Source organism: Haliaeetus leucocephalus, unplaced genomic scaffold (genome assembly GCF_000737465.1).
Source record: "Haliaeetus leucocephalus isolate CR32 unplaced genomic scaffold, Haliaeetus_leucocephalus-4.0 Scaffold184, whole genome shotgun sequence".
NCBI classification, from domain to species: Eukaryota; Metazoa; Chordata; class Aves; order Accipitriformes; family Accipitridae; genus Haliaeetus; species Haliaeetus leucocephalus.
In genome coordinates, this window is record NW_010972620.1 from 14,426,322 (window position 1) to 14,442,712 (window position 16,391).

The 16,391-nt window shown below is 39.5% G+C and overlaps 1 protein-coding gene across 6 annotated transcripts in view; it reads left to right on the forward strand.

The window, feature by feature from the left end:
- The window catches only part of PANK1 (pantothenate kinase 1), a 47,868-nt gene that overhangs the window by 3,336 nt on the left and 28,141 nt on the right, over positions 1 to 16,391 (forward strand). For 3 of the 6 annotated variants that reach the window (XM_010564953.1, XM_010564947.1, XM_010564948.1), the window contains 3 exons: positions 1,697 to 1,873; positions 4,278 to 4,484; positions 6,026 to 6,144. The gene's annotated coding sequence lies outside the window, so the exon portion shown is untranslated. Of the gene's footprint in view, positions 1 to 1,696; positions 1,874 to 4,277; positions 4,485 to 5,673; positions 6,145 to 16,391 lie in introns of all 6 variants that reach the window. The other 3 variants (XM_010564951.1, XM_010564949.1, XM_010564950.1) reach the window with 3 other exon arrangements.

Consider the following 16,391-nt stretch of genomic DNA (forward strand, 5'->3'; position numbering starts at 1 on the left):
CGGCGAAGGGCGGCTGGCCGGGGCGTCGGGGCCCTTTTCCCGGGGAGCGGGGGGGGCGGGCAGGGGCTTTCTGCCAGTCCCCGGCCTGCAAATGCTGCGGCTGTTTCCCGGCTAATTTAGTTAACTGAGTAATTGCGGGATTTCGGGCGGGGTGAGAGGGAACCGTCACTGGAAAGAGCTTGTGGATGGATGGTCGTGAGGCCGCTCCCTTGAGGTGCTCTGGGAGCGTAAAATACGGTCCGGAAAATGAATCGTAGACCCAAGGGCAAAGAGGGAGCTTGAGGAGCACATGCCAGGGTGAGATAGCCAGCCAAGAGCCTGGGGAGGAAGGAGGGGATCGCTGATGGGCATCTGGAGGCAAGCCCTAGTGCCTGGTGCTGGACTCTCTGGCCACTTTGCAGGGCCAGGGCTGGCGGCTCCAGCTAGTAAGGTGTTGGGGTTGCCTGTGTTCTGTGGTCGTCGTTATTTGAAATGTCATTCATTGAGAAGAGAAGAGACAGGGAGCTCACAGCTGGAGACATGGTTGTGTTAAGAAGGCTTGTTTAGGTAGTGCTGTGGGAGCTTCTCATAAATGCAGTGAGGCCACCTGGTGCCATGCCAGTGTTTTGTGGAATGAAAATGTGCCACATGCGCTCAGCATATCATTTTTAAATCTTCATTTGAAAACCTGTGCATGGCAAGCATAGTATTACTCCTTGAGCAGGAGCTGTATTGTCTTACATAGGAGAAGATTTGAAATATATTTACTGAGATGTATTTTGTTTGCATAACTCGAGACTTAGTCTTTGGAAAGAGTGCAACTGAGACAAAAAAGCTATCGTTGTTTCTTCCTGCTTCTCCCTCAACCCTCTGGTTATTCCTTCTGTCATTCTTTGAATTATTGCATAATTCTCTGATGTGCTAAAGAGATCATTTCAGCTGTAACCAACCTTTCAATCCTGTAATTGAACCAAAAATTTCAAAATCTATTATTGTCTGTAATATGATAATATAAACAATCACCATTTTGAAGGTCAGATCTAGAATTTTGAAATCAGAACCTTCCACCTCTCATCAACAGGCTTAAAACGTACCTGAAGACATAATTGTGTGTCTTGGATCATTATGCTTACCAAGTGTATGAATGTACTTAGGTTCTCAGGTTCTTTTAATTTGAACAGCTCTTTAATAAGCATGTGTAACGAAGTGCCTTGTAGTGGTAGTGTTCTATACTGGCTCTAGTGACTAAAGCAAATGAATGTCTTGGATATTCTGAGGAATTAGAAGTGCAGTTAATTTTTTTCAGTATTAGTGTGCTGTATATTTTCTCCACCTACCCATCCATATTTAAATCTTTTGTTATGAACAGGGGCTTTTCAAGGCAGGATCATTAGGGCCTTCCGTTAGGGCAATTGTACTGATGTTTTCCTAATATAGTGGGATTCTTAACCTCACAAGGGCTTTTTAACATCATCACGGCATAAATTATGATAAAATATGTTTCATAAATGTTTCTATGATATACCCTACTTATTTGAACTGCCCTATTTGTAGTAAAATTTAATAGGCTATCAAGATGAATAATAATTGAGAAGTATTTTGTGTATATGTGTGTGTGTATATATATATTTATATATATTTTACTACCAAAGGAAACTGAAGCTTTACTAACTGGAAGGGAAAAAAAATTACTTTTTTTTTCCTCTGCCTTTTCTAGGGTCTTTCTGTAATGCCGGCAACAGATGCTATAAGGCTGCTAGTGATGGCTACGTACTTTTCTTCTTTATTGCTGAAAGGGGCTGAAGCATTTAGACCGAGTCGGCTGATCAGGCCAAACAACACAATATCATATTAGTCAATATAACAGCAAAAGTGGTCTCCGTTGGAGAAAATGGTAAGAACTGTTTTCACATTGTGACATAAGTATTTGTCCTATAAATGTGTCAGCTGTTTTGTCTGCCTGACATAGTCGTAGTCATGTGGCAAATAGTGTAATTAGTTATCAGGTGTTTAAGATACATGTTGCGAATAGTAAAACTATTGTTTAAAAAATGTACTGTCAAAAGTTTTTTGTGAAATTTTATTTATACAAGAAAAGATAACTACTCTTAAATTGTGTGCTGTGTTATTTTTAAGAACAAGTCTGCATACATGGCTTTTCCATAGAACTGGTTGCTAAATATAGTTTCTGGGGCATTTGTGATTTGCCCCAGAAAATTAAAACTCCATCCCAACCAGACCCAGTACGCTGTCTCACTCTGGGTTGTGATCATGCTGAGTCATGTAAACCAGGCACTTCTGAGCTACTGGTAATCACATAATTGGAAACCTTGACAGTGAATCCACAAGCAGGAAGACTGACAGTTGGTATTGATGAGGTGTGTAATATTCTTCCCTCCTAGTCAACATTAGACTGATGTCTCAGGACATACTGGTAGAAATGGGTCTACAGCTGGAATAATAAATTGAATGCTGTACTTAGAGAAGTCAGTATGAGTTTTGCTTCTGTTTTCACATAGCAATGATCTTGCATCTTAGTTTTCCTATGGATTTCAAGTCCTTACATCCTTTGGACATAAAAATGGAGCAGTATTGTTAATACAGAAGAACATATACAGTCCAGGAACACTGGATACTTCAGAAAATGTTTTTTATATATGCTGCTTATATTTCATGAAGGGTATTTGAACTGTGTATCCAAATTTTGTTTGGTTCCCTGAAATGCCTCCTCTTTTTTCTTTTTTTTTTTTTTTTTTAAATTTCTAAACCTGTGCCTAAGTTCTGCAAATACTTGCATAATGTCTTTTTAGCTCCAAGTCTGGGACTAGGCCTGTTGCCACTTTTTGCCATACATGATGTTAATTATTTTCTTTGGAGACAGTGTGTTAGCTTGTAACCTCCAGATTAAGGGCTGGGGATGAATTCCAAATCTTATTAGTAAAACTTTATTTCTCTCCATGTGTTGTTGATTCTTTTTCAGTCATCCACAGAGCTGTATAAATACCAACATGGGTAACCATAATTTAAAGGTAAAAATCTCAGCACTGACTTTCCTAAAATGAAACATATCTTTGAGTTTTATATCAATTGAGGTTTCAGAAGTTTTACTTCAGTTCCAGGCTGCTTAGGGAAATTCTTCATGGTGTAAGAAATTCAAGCTTTAATCCTTAGGATTACTTTTTTGAGAATACTGTTTCTTCTTTTGTAGTGTTACATAAAATACAGGCTGTAAATAGCTGTCTAATGGTCCCAGAGCTCTCAGAACAGCCCCAGAAAGTCTTACCAAAGACATTCTGTTGATCGTTACATTCTCAACTTTTGCTCTGTCATCTTACTAGAAACTTTACAAGATAAATAAATTGGAACATGAAGTCAGTACATATCTAGAGTAATGCAATTCTGAATAGGGAAAGTAACCAAGATATATCTAAATATATGCCAGATATATAGCTGATAGCTGAAGAAACAGATTTCCGCTAAAGGGGTGTGTGTGTACATACATATACACACATTCCATGTAGAAGCCAGAAGACTGGACACTTCCGTGTCTCAAAAATACAAGGTCCCTCAAAAAGATGTGTAACATGGACTAAATCCAAGGAGCAGGATGTTCTACAGTGTAGCCATTACAGTATTTCAGTGTAGTATTACTCATCTTTCTGGCTCTGACGCCCAAGACAGAGCTTCTTTTATTCTTGGCAAGTGTCAACTGTCTCTTTTGACCTCAGAGACTAGTGCCATTCTCTGACATTATGTACCGTTCCTCAGAATGTCATCATGGCTTTGGGCACTCAGGACTTCTCCTTGAACTCGTGTGAACGTGCGATTGGAGTAGGATAGTCACGCCACTGACCTTCAGATGTTTTAACTTGGGCTTCCTGTAGAGCCAGTGGCAAGAAATGCTCAGAACAGTTTCAGGCCCAAGTTAAATTCTTGTTCTAGAAGTGCAGTTATGCCACATGGTACAGCTAAGGAATATAACCATAACCCGAATTGCCCTCTGGAGGAACCTTGCTTTCTTCACTAGCCTCTTAGTTTAGATATCAAAATTAATGTCTAGTATTGGGTGGCACAGTTATCCTACAGCATGATAAAAGGGCAAGGAATGAACATTTAGCAAACAAATTTCTTAACCCGTGACTTATCTTTAAAGGACTTGAAAATAATGGCTTTTTGACAATAGCAAATGGCCCAGGGCATTTGCTGTTTTGGTCTGAAGTCATCTTTTTTTTTTCTTTTATTTCTTTTTTTCATGTTTCTTTTTTCCTTTTCTTTTCTTTTTGCTTATATTTTATTAGTATTTCAGGCTGGGCATTGCCCATCCTGTAGGAAAAACAGAAGGCAGGGAGCTTAATACACACTAGACATCTTCCCTGCATAGAATGAAGTCATACTCCAGAAAAGAAGAGCCTGTATTTGTGCCATGCAGTCGGACTACAGTGCTCTTTGCAGTCCTTGAGGAGAAAAACAGTCTTCTTCCCTGAAAGTGGACCAGCAGATGAAAGGTGATGAAAACTCATGAAGTCTCAGCTGCTTCTCAAAGGGTGGATTAATGAACAGCTAATTTTTTAAACACATTCTTATACCATTATTTTCAGCCAAATCAGCAAGTAGATCTATGTGACCAAACAGGTGCTGGGACAGCAGAAGAGCAGACAGAAATGCTGGTGGGACAAAAGGGCAGTGCTGCTTCTCTTCTGTTAGGCAGTCCTAGATTGGCTAAATTGCTTGTGAAGTCGCATCTTTGGCAGTTTTTCAGCAAGGAGTCAAATAGGCAGGTGGCTGGCTGGATTGCAGTCTTAGGGCATATCCAGACTTGCAGAGTTAAGAGTATTTCCAAACGTAATTCCACATACAGTTCTCAGTTTGATGTTGCCCTGCCTGATGTTGTCACAACATGCTGCAGCCAAGGATAAGCAGAGTTTTGGAACAGACCAGATTACCCTACTGAAAATTTGCTCACAGCTGAAATCTGAAGAAATGGAAAGGTTTCCACTGAAATGATGAGTGTTACCAAGCACTGGCTGATCTGACCCTCTGTAGTCAGAATACACCCCATTTTGCAAAAACGGAGATGTAAGCAGTGAAATTCCATTGTTAGTAATTCAGTTTTGTGCATCTGAATTTCCCTTTGCTGTTTCAACAGATTATAGGATCTGACTGCAGTTCCAGTCAGGTGCTTTTGTGTAGTGTTGCCAAGTACTGACATACTGCCACGTTTCACCATGTATGTGGGTGCACTGAAGAATACACACACATTTATAAAGCACCATAAGATCTTTCTGGCTGAAGGGCATTATAAAAAGAAGGTAATTATTCCAACAATAAATCCAAATATTCTATATAAAGCAGATTTTGGCATTGTGAAAAGAACAAAAACATGGAACAATTTAGAGGTAAGGAGGAATCCTTTTATTTTGAGGATAATATTAGCATAAAGTTAGAAATTAGTCATTCTCTAACTCATTTCTAACTGTGTGACTCATGCTCTTGGCAAATTAATTATCCAAGATAAGTCACTCAGATGCTAAAGTTTTATTATTGTTTTAATCAGATGGCTATTTCTGTTACAAATAAACATGAGGCTTGATTTCAGATAAAACAAATGTAGCTATACCCTGAAAATTATGCCACAGTGCTGCTTGAGGATGTGTTACACATGCCAAATGTTTTTATCTGATATTTTGTTTTCAGTTTTAGGTGGATGGTGTAGCTAGCTACTGGGTGTCTAAAGCAGCCATGGCCACCAAGAACCTCAGCAGTGAACTTGGACAAGGAAAATCTAATGTGGTGTGTATTTCCTTCCATCCAGGAACTGTGATTTATTAAAGCCTCATCACAGGAACATTCTTATGAATAAACTTTTCACCTCAGAATTCTTAATAAATTGTTTGATAAATATTGTTGAGACCATTAATATGGGGATGATGGGAAGATCCATGCCATCTTTGCTTGGGACAGATATAGTACCATATTGTTGGCTGTAACCCTCTCTCTTTGTTTTGTTTCTTTTTCTCTCCCCACCCTCCCCCTTCTTCGGCTGCAGTTTGTAAGGTAGCATCACGGTGCAGGTCTGATCTGATGAAACCACAACTAATGCTGATGCCTGCCTATGATGGGAAGAGAACACAGACCACAAACTTGGGATTTCTGGCCTCTTATTAGGCAAGTCTGTTGCTCATCTTCCCCTTTCGCCCCCAGTTCCCTTTGTTCCTGTCCTTCCTCTGTATCATTAACTCATTGAAGTTCAGTGTCACTGGTTGCTGGGAATCTACTTTCATTTGGCTATACATACACTCTTCCCTAAAGAAGTCAGATGTTACCTCCATGTTGGATGTTTATCATCCAATGAAAATATGGAACACAGTTTTATTGTAATAGCTCTGAATGATTTTCAGCTGAAGTAATGAAGAGGAAAGTCTGGTGCATTTTAGTGAGATGTTCATGTTTCTCAACTATGATTCTTAAATTGGGAGTTTAAGTTTCTAGTAACATTAGAAATTATTCATGTTCATTGCAGATACCTATACATCCTTATTCTTAAAAAGTAGGCTATTTGCTAGTATAGCTGAAATTATTCCTGTACTGAGACAGGAGAATGTCTTAAGAAGACTGCATTGAGTAGTAGTTTCTGTTCTCTTTATTTTGTTCAGTTGTAAATGTAGTAGACAACAGATGAAATAACTGTTGACGTAGACAGTAACACAAATTATGTCAAACAAGGACTTCAAACAGCATGTTTTAGGTCAGTAACCTGTGTGCCTAGAACTTCGATGACACTGATAACAGCCAAATGTCATAACTTATGTGGATGTACATGCAAAGATAAACAGGTAGCTTTTCACTGAATTTTACAAGCAGAACAGCAAAATGTCAGTGAAGTGAAAATATATGTTTCTAATAGGCTCAAGGAGCTTCAACAAAGGAAGCTAATACTGATAAGTTAATTTGGTGAAACTGCAAGCAAGGCGGGTTTTTTGCTTGCTTGTTTGATTTTAAACCTAAAGGGATCCTGTTTTCAATATGCAGCTTGAAAGAGCAGTCTTTCCAAGGCCCTACCATATGAAATGGAAGACAGCATGTTCTGTCTGATGAAATGCAAGTTTGGCTGCTAATCAGCCAATCCAAAGCATTGCTAGATTAATAGCCAATTTTGCTGAGAATACAACTTCTGGGGAACTGAAGCTGTTTCTTGAATCTATGACTGGCTGAGAAAAACAGGAATTCCTTTTAAGAAAATTAAGATATTCTGAAGTTTTTCAAACAGAAGTCTTTCAGACTTCATTTCAGCACTAAGCCTGCCTAGGCAAATAAGTTAAAAATCTGAGAATGACTCTGGAATACTGCAACTAAATTTTCCAGCTGGGGGACATGGGTATTTTAGTTTCTGTTTTGGGTCAAACTGATCCAAATATGGGTTTCAGTTTGGAGGTGAGACCTGTCTGCAAATCCTTTCTCAGCTCTCTCACTACTTTATGTTTTAGCATTGTTGCTTTTGTTTCTTTAAATGGGAGGTGAGAAGAGCAGTTTTCACAGTTTGTGAAGTGTCTGAAGATCTGTGGGTACAGAGCACTACATAAGTGCAAAGTATTTAAATTCAGAACTATGTTATGTGTTCTTCCTTTTTCCTTATGCCAGTCTGCTGTGACTGAAATCAATCTGCTTATAATCAAATTTAAACTTGGTTGGTGAATAGGGGTGGAGAGTTGGTGGGGTTTTTTGTTTTAACCACAGACCTTCTAGTTCACTGAAACTAGGGTTCCAGCCTGATTTCTCTCTGCAGGAAAGAGATTTTAAAAATTTTTTTTAAATGTTTTCATTGATTAGGTAATCTTTACTAATCCTATGAAAACAGTCATAATGTGTCCATCCACTGCTGTTTGCATTTGCTTCAGAATGTGAGAATTAATCTGCTCTAAAAATGACTTGGTTTATGTATGCATTGTTTAGTTAATATGTTCTGGGAGAATCTAAGGTCTGAAAATTGGCAATAAGAAGGAGGTCGTAAGTCAGACAGCTTTTCTTGGTTTAAGATTTTAGGTCATGCATATCAATTCCAGTTTATACTAGATTGCAGTTATGCCTGTGAATGGAGACTAGATCATGTCATGTAATTTGTGGGGGTTCTCTTACTTGCAATCCATGACCACTGATGCCTCATAACTAATGCAGCAGTATTTTCCTCATACCTTCATCTAATGGGGTAGCTGTACCTTTCTTTCTGGCCTGTGTGCTGCTTTTTTTTTTTTTTTTTTTTTTTTTTTTCCCTTCCCCTTTCCTTCTAAGAAGAAATGGAATGAAGATAAGATACATGTCTCCTTTGGTATTTTAAGGACATTTTATAAATGGAGGAAAAGCAAATCAATTGGTGCTTGCTACTTGTAGAGCAGTCAGGCAAAAAGTATGAGAGATTGACATCTTAGCCCTATCAGTTCTGTTTTCAGTGGATATACAGAGGTTTTGTAAACAAAAAAGGTATCTTTGTCTCCTGTTGTACAAGAGATACACAGTGCTTTTGTTTTCTCTTCCCATGTGTGAAATGGCTGGCACCAAAAGTAACTCTGTAGCTTCTTTACCTGACTTCCATGTCAAAATTAAGGATAAATACAACAAATGTGATTAGCAGTGTTCATGAGATCAAGGAGTCTGATTTACCATTTTGGGTTAAAAAGAACACTTGTGTATAATTAGGACTTTATATCTGAGTGTCAAAATAATGCTTTGGTCCCAAGGTGTTCAGCCATATGTTACAAGGTAATAGAAAATCTTTTGTGCTCCCTGGTACTTGGCATATATGTTTCTTACACCCTTTCAGGTTAATCATTGATTCAAAGAACTTGTTTTGATGACCCAGATGGTCTCTTTGAGTCTTAAATTCCCATTAGACCAAGTGTGTGTTTGTATTAGTTATGTTTTATTGCAAGAAAGCAAATATTTTGGTGACACTAAGGTTCCTGCAGTGAAATGCAAGTTGCCCTCTATGCAGGAGAGACCCTGGATGTTACTTTCTATTGTATTTTTTTCACAATGTATCTAATGAGAAGACAGAAGTCTCTAATTATAGTCCTGGCGTTTTTTTGTGTGTATGTAGTTTGTATGGACCATGTGAAAACCTGAAAGCTCTAAATTAGCCACTTGAACAAAAAATGCATTGCACAGAACAGACTATTCACTGTAATACTTACTCTGAAAGGTCACCAGTCCCAGAAATATCAGAGCATGTAACTATGGCAAACTAACCCAATGTTAGCATAATGTTTGGTTGTTTCCCTTCTTTGTTACTAGGTAGTTGAAGTCTTTAGGAACAAATTTGTCATTTATAGCACAGCCCCTTCCTACACAAAGACTCTCATTCTTTGCAAACATGGATTAAAAAAAGATATTTTTGGAAAGACTAGCATTTGATTTTTATTGTCTGTGGTTTCAGCTTAATCTTACGAGGACATATTAAATGGTTTGTTCAGCATCAAAAACCTAAGCAAATCTTTGGTTTATCTATCTGAAAGCAAAGTCCTATTGTTCAAGTACTAAAGTTTAACTCCAGATTAGTTTTGGTGTTTGGACTTAACCCTGTGCTTAAATGCTCTTTCAGACATACACTTCCTTGCTACTCAGGGTGGTTGAGGAGAAATACCAAAGGTGTGTTGTGTTTCCTTTTTGTACTGATTCCCATCTGTGGACTAGTTTGGAAGAAGGAAGATAAAAGCTCTGTGTCCTTTCTACCTCTGATGGACACTGTGTTTTCCCTCCTGGGTTAGAGGAGTAAGCCAGTTTTGTCTAGTTTGGAGGTATGTATGTCTAGCTAGAATAGTTCAAAAAGATGCCTTTTTTTCTTTTCCACATACAGGCATAGGAAGTCTGATTCCCTGTTGTCACCTGATTTGTAATCATTAATATCCATGGGAATTTCATGTCAGCATTTAAGCTCTGGGAATACAGACCAATGCAAGTAAAAAATCTCGGTGCAGCTGAGTATTGATAGGAGAACCAGTTTCTCCTACTCTTCAGATGTGGCAGTGCTGAATGAGGAAGAGAGAGTCTTTTGTAATTATCAGCCATTCTGTTGTTGTCTTTCAAAGAGCTTGTTTTGAAACTGTCACTTCCCTCCTGATGGCATTATGAGGAACCATATAAAAATGCTGAGTTAAAAAAAAAAGTGATGACATTCAATCAAGCAAAACCAGTATGTATACATACATGAGGGTAATTGTCTATGGAGGAGCAGTCAGGAGCAAAGGCCATTGTTTTCTCTACCAAATGCTCTGCCACTTGTTGCAATCATTTTTTTTATGATGATGAACAGTATTTCTCAATCAGTGGGTTGTGAACTTGCATGTTTTCCAATTACATTTTGTATATTTAAGTTTGATAGTTAAAGATAAGCAGCAGTACACTGAGCCAAATACTTAGGTATGAGGTAGAGTGGATGGGGGCAAAGGAGAGTGTATTTAAAATGAGATTTTTAGCTTATTTACATACCTAATAGTTTGAATCTATTACCTGGTTTTTCCTTTTTTTACAAACTCTCTGCAGAATAGAAACTATAACATGGAAAAAAGAGGATTCATCTCCAAAACCTACTTTATCTTTGCTGGCTTGTACTCCTAAGCAATAATGAAGGACTAGATTTTAAATCTTTACTAATTTGGGGGGGGTTATTTGAAATGTCTGAACTAAGGCACTGAAGGCTTTTGTTTCCTATAAAAGATGGGCACCAACAGCTCTGCCAGGGATCAGTTAAAGTTGTGGGGAGCAAATGCACCTGCAAATTAAGTTGTAATTGTCTAGTTGGACACAGAGAAACAGAGATATTGGCAGGGAAAGATTTGAAAGAAGGTTCTCACTGTTTTGTGACTGCTGCCTGCTTTTTTTTGGTTGGAATGAAAGAGAGCAACCACAGTCTCTAACCTCATCTCAGAACTGCCAGAGGATAACTGTAGAAACTCCTTGGGCCACTGCAAAGTCTGGCCACAGGGATGGGCAGGCTGGTAATATCAGACTACACCTATGTACTCTTCTGACTGTTATTCCCTAGTCTTGGCTGTTGTTGTTAGATATCTAAGTCATGTCCTAGTCCAGACAACTGTTTCCAGGTAGCATTGATACTGCCTTGCTTGGACACTCAGCTTGGCGTTTGGGCCAGAAGATCTATCTATGCCCTATTTGTCATCAATGAAATGGAAGAACATTGCCCCTGAGGGCTGTTAAGACCACCAAAGCTACGTTCCTGCTTAGAGTGCCTTTCTCCATCTTTCTCTCCCTCGATGAAAGTGAAGGGGAGATGAGCTTCAACTCAGTGCAGGAGAAGAGGGCTTTTCTTCATTAAATCATCAGGTGTTGTTTAAGTGTCACAGAAGGCATAACTGAAAGGAGCCTGCACCAGGAGGTGGGTGGGGAGGGAAGGAACTGATAGTCTCGATATAATCTTTCTTGGCCTCAATCTGGCAAAGATTTAGGCATATGACTAAATTTATGCCCTTCACTTCCTCTGTCATCTGCAGTCAGTTTCCCCTCTCAGATGTGTTAGTGTTTGGGGAAAGCAGAATTCTTGTGCTAGCTAGCTGTTGTCATAGTAAGGCTTAGCTTTCTTGTGATCACACTGATAAAACTACAGCCCTTTGGGTCCCTTTCTAAATTCTCTGTCGTTGCATTTTCCAGATAAGAATTCTGCACAGTTTTAGAGCTGTTTTGATTTACACATCTGTCATTTGTCATTATGTAGTTGTTATGTTTGACTGTTGGTCTTCTAGCTCTGCAATTTAAAGTAAGGGAAAAAGAGCATTAAAATATATTTTAAACATGTGCCTACTGAAGGGCCTGCATACACCAAAAAAGTATGGGGTTTTTTCCCAGTTCTGAAAAGAAATTAGGAAGAAATACTGGACTCCTAGACTTGGTACTTTCCTTTTGATATCTGTGATATGTGAATGTACCTAAAACAAATCAACAGTGTCTGATTTTTTGCAAGGAATGCTATTAATATTTTTATGTTAATTTATTAAGCTGTACTGTATTTGCTTTATTTTCAAAGGGGAAAAATTGAATAAGAACTAGTATGAATTTTGTGCAATATAGAAACATAGAAGGATAAACATAGAAGTAACCTGAATAGAAATATAAACAGGAATGGTGGAGTGCCAGCAGTCACTTGAGCATAAATCTGCAGGCAGCTATGCCAGAAGTCTTGTTTCATTACACTCTTTGCATTGCTTAATATAGCTTTTATAAATTGAGAAGATGTGTACATGCTCCTCATTACTGCATCTCTCCAAAATATGACCAAAGCTTTGTAGCTGTCTGGCTTTGAATTAGAATAACACCACTGGTGGTCTCTTAAGAGGTTTTTTTTTTGTTTTTTGGGGTTTTTTTGGGGGGGTGGGGTGGTTCTTGGGTAATGGATTTACATGTGGACTGCACCTGTTTGGTGCTTATTTTAGCTTAGCCTCAGACCAGGGATATGGGAGCCCCACGGAATGAGGGAGGAGTTGCTAATCCTCATAGGTTCCTAAAAATTTCAGGCCAGGCTGACTGATGATAACATACCTGAAAGGGTGTTTTATTTTGGTTTGTTTGTTGTTGTTTTTTTAGTTCCATTGGTTATGAAAATGTAAGGGCTAGAGCACAGCACAGAGTTAGAGATTTGCAGCCTGGCTTTCTGTGTTTATAAACAAATAAATGGAGGTGATAGAAAGCTGGGTGTATGAAGTGCAGGTGGGCACGGAATAATCCATGAAGTGTTTGTCATGCAAATGTGTAATATGCAATGAGTCGGTACAGTAGGCTTGCTCACTGTTCTGAGTCCATTTGTGTCCTGGATTCTTCAGCATACTATGTGTTCGTAGTCCTTTTCCCACTAGATTGCTGGTTTACAGTGAAATATATAGGAAAATATTTAAAAATAAAGAAGTAGTTTCCACCTACTCCTGTTCAGAAAGGAAGACAGAAATACTGAGTAAATGTTAATATTGAAAGAACTGGAAGCATCCTTGATTTTGTTTGTCAATATTGCACCTCTACCTGGGTTGTTGTCTTGCAAGTTCAGACTGAACACTGAACTGGCTCATAGGGTTTGTTTAGAAAGTTAGGACAAAAGGAAGAGACAACTTCACTTTGGTTGCACCAAAGTGTTAGTCACTGAACATGCCATGACTTCATTGACAGATGTTGTGTGTTCCATGTAGTTCTTGATTTGCAACAACTTAAATATATATAAAATATATATAAATTAATATAAAGGGATGTGGAGTAGGCAGTAACATACTGAATGTGTCTATGTGGTATGAAGGCGGGAGAGTGCAGTACCTCTTAGAAACAATACCTGCTTTCAGCCAGTTATGCTGTGATGCTTTGTCTCATAAATATTACGGATAAAAAACCAGCATACAGCAGGTCTTGAGCCAACTGTTCAACTGTGAGGGTAGCAGGATAGTTTATTTCTACTTTTTGTCCTTTTTGGAAGAGATGACATTATTACTTCTGTCATATTTCTTCTGGACTGTGTTTTCTAAGATATTCCAGGTTTTCCAATACTAAGCATAACATGAGACCTTTATGTCACCACTTTAGCCCATGTGCAGAATATTAGAAGAGCACAGGCTGTCTACGTCAGGCAATGAGTTCATGAAATGTTGTGCTGTGGTTCTACCTGAAGCTCACAGCTGATGCAGAATAGGATGAACCGTTCATCTGCTCCCAGTTTCAACTTTATCAATGCAAAAAGCTCAGGTCTTTTTCCCCTGAATGCCAAATGGATTACACTCTAGTTTGCTTGTGTCCAAAATAAGCAGTGCTGTATACACCTAAGGACATAAGATTCCTTCATTTTAAACCCTTACAGATGATCACATAATACATTAAACACTCTAGTTTGATTGCTGTTGTCCTAGTTTACATTGCAGAAGAGCTGAAGAATTCTGATATCAAAACTGAAGAGGGTATATAAAACCTTTCTAAAAGCTCATTCCAAACCCAAGCAATTGTAAAGAAAAATAATATGAAGAAGGTGGTATTTTGCAGTGCAGAAATCACTTCATGTGATATTCATGAGTACAAGAGTCTGAAATTGTTTTGATAAAGCAGCACAGTGGTTTGAAACTTAATATTTCCACAACAACGCGGAAAGTTGGGAAGGTGTTTTCCTCCTTTCCTGCTGAAAAGCTTACATGATCAGGGAAGCTTGCACACTTAGAAGTGAATCTGTCCCTGTACATAAAACCTGTCAATTGATTTGGACTGTCTTTAACGTTTCTCCATTTTTATATTTTCTCCATCATTATTTGAGGTGACATTTGTTGTTGTTATATGCCATTGGTCTACACTGCCCCTGAACTTCTCAGTGATTTGGATCATATCCTAACAGTGTTTTCCTGACCTACCCCTTCTGTTCAGCGCAGTCTAGTCTACTTCTATCGTGGGCATAACTGTGCAATATTTACAGCAAAATATTAGGGGAATATTTAATTAGAAATAAAAGATCAGAAAGAACCTCAGAAAGGTGTCTAGGCCATGCATTCTCCTTGCTCTAAGTCAGGACCAGCTCTACCTAGGCAGTTCCTAAAAAGTTGCAGCAATGGACAGTTGAGTCTTCCAGTGCAGTCTAATGCTTGTCTAACTTCATTCTAGGAAACGCCTCAAGTCTAAACTGAATTTCCTTTAGTGCAGTTACCGCTTATGAATTCTTTCTTGTTTCTCAGCAACTGTGATATGCCTCCTTTGCTGTTACCTGTTCCAGATTTGAATATCCCTTCAAATCTTTCATTTCCTAGACAAAAACTTGACGTTTTCATTTAATCCTTTCTTAGTTATTCCAGAAGTTTAGTGCCTAAAATTGGGCACAGTACTTGAAACAGGTACTGTATTCCATTGCAGAGTCAGTGGAAGGACTGCTATCCTACCAGGAGGAAATGTAAGCATGCAATTAAAGGTGGTCCTGCTTTTGTTGGAGTAAGGTAAAAAAGTTGCCACCCTACAGCTGAGATACAGTAACTGCCCACGTGTCTGCTCCCAGTTACACTGCAGTTGCAGAGAAAAACAGGTTTGCAGGAATGATCCCCTGTTCTGCATCACGCTGGTTTATGGGCAGTCAGTTTCTGCATCAGGGACGGAGAAGGGGACAACCATTGCCAGCTGGGGACGGTAGCAGCAAGGATTTCTCATGCCCTGAGAGGTCTGAATTAACAAGGGAAGTTCATAAAGCGTAACCAGCCAGCTGCCTACAACTGTCAATACCAGTGGTATGAAGGTCCCTGCCAGTCCAGGCATCAGCCTTCTGATTTTTAGTTTAAACATAATTCAGTAAGTTAGGGAGTTCTCAAAGAATTTCACAGTTTTGGAAGCACTACAGCTCCTTCTAGCAGTAAAGGTATATAGCCTGACTTCCAACCCTCTTCAGGGCAGTCGTTCTTGGGCTGGCAGTTGCAGCAGTTGCTTATGCATTAGGATATGAGGAAAATTTGGATTGTTTAATCACCTTCAGAACATTGGTTACTGGTTTTTAGGAAGAAAATTTTACTTGTTCTTTGATTTCAAACACTCTTTCTTCATTTCCCCAACTTCATGTGCATGTTTTTCTGTGGCTTGCTCCCAGTTGCCTAAACAAAATGTTGTGGTCCCAGTCAAGAAGTGGAGAGAATTTTGGGTTACCTCTCATGAAGCAATTTCTTAATGGAGTATCCCTTTCTGGAGGCAGTTAGAATAGCTCTTCATTCTTTGTAGTTGTTTTACAGTGGAGGGCCTGTGTCCTGTACTAATTTTAGGTGTGAGGAGGAGCCATTACGTGACCTGTGTTTACTTTAAGGACACTCATCCATGTAGTGACTGGCAGTTTGTATAAAGAAACGACCTTCATGTGCAGAGCAAAATTCAATTAGTGTTTCTTTTCAAGTATACACGTGACGCCGCAGCACAGTTCGCCCAGTTTTATTTTATGTCCACTTGATGTTTAATACGTTTCATTCAGAAAACGTCTTTACACTTGGGTGTCTCAGTCAGTGTCAGGGAGTAAATCACAAGTCACGAGATTATCAGTGCTGTGCAGGGAAAGCCAAGACACTAAAAAAGCGTGAGGTCAAACTCATTCAAGGTCACGCTTGTCCCTCAAAGCTGTTGAGGAAACGTGCGCCAATACAGACAAAAACTTGAGCGTTGATGCTGATGCCCAGATAATTCTGTGCGAGGTACGAGGCGCGCTGGGGGTCGCACGCACAGAGGCCTGCGAGGCGCAGAAGCCCCCGTCACGTGGGCGGGTGTGCGTGTGGGCGCCCCGAGGCGACGACGACCCCGCAGCCGGTTCCGGGGGCAGGCCCGCCCGGTGCGCGCCAGCGGCCGGGGCCACGGGACCAAGTCACACTGGCATTGCGCCGCTTCCAGCGTGACCGTGCCCCCCGGCCAGCCCGCACCGTGCGAGCGGGGGC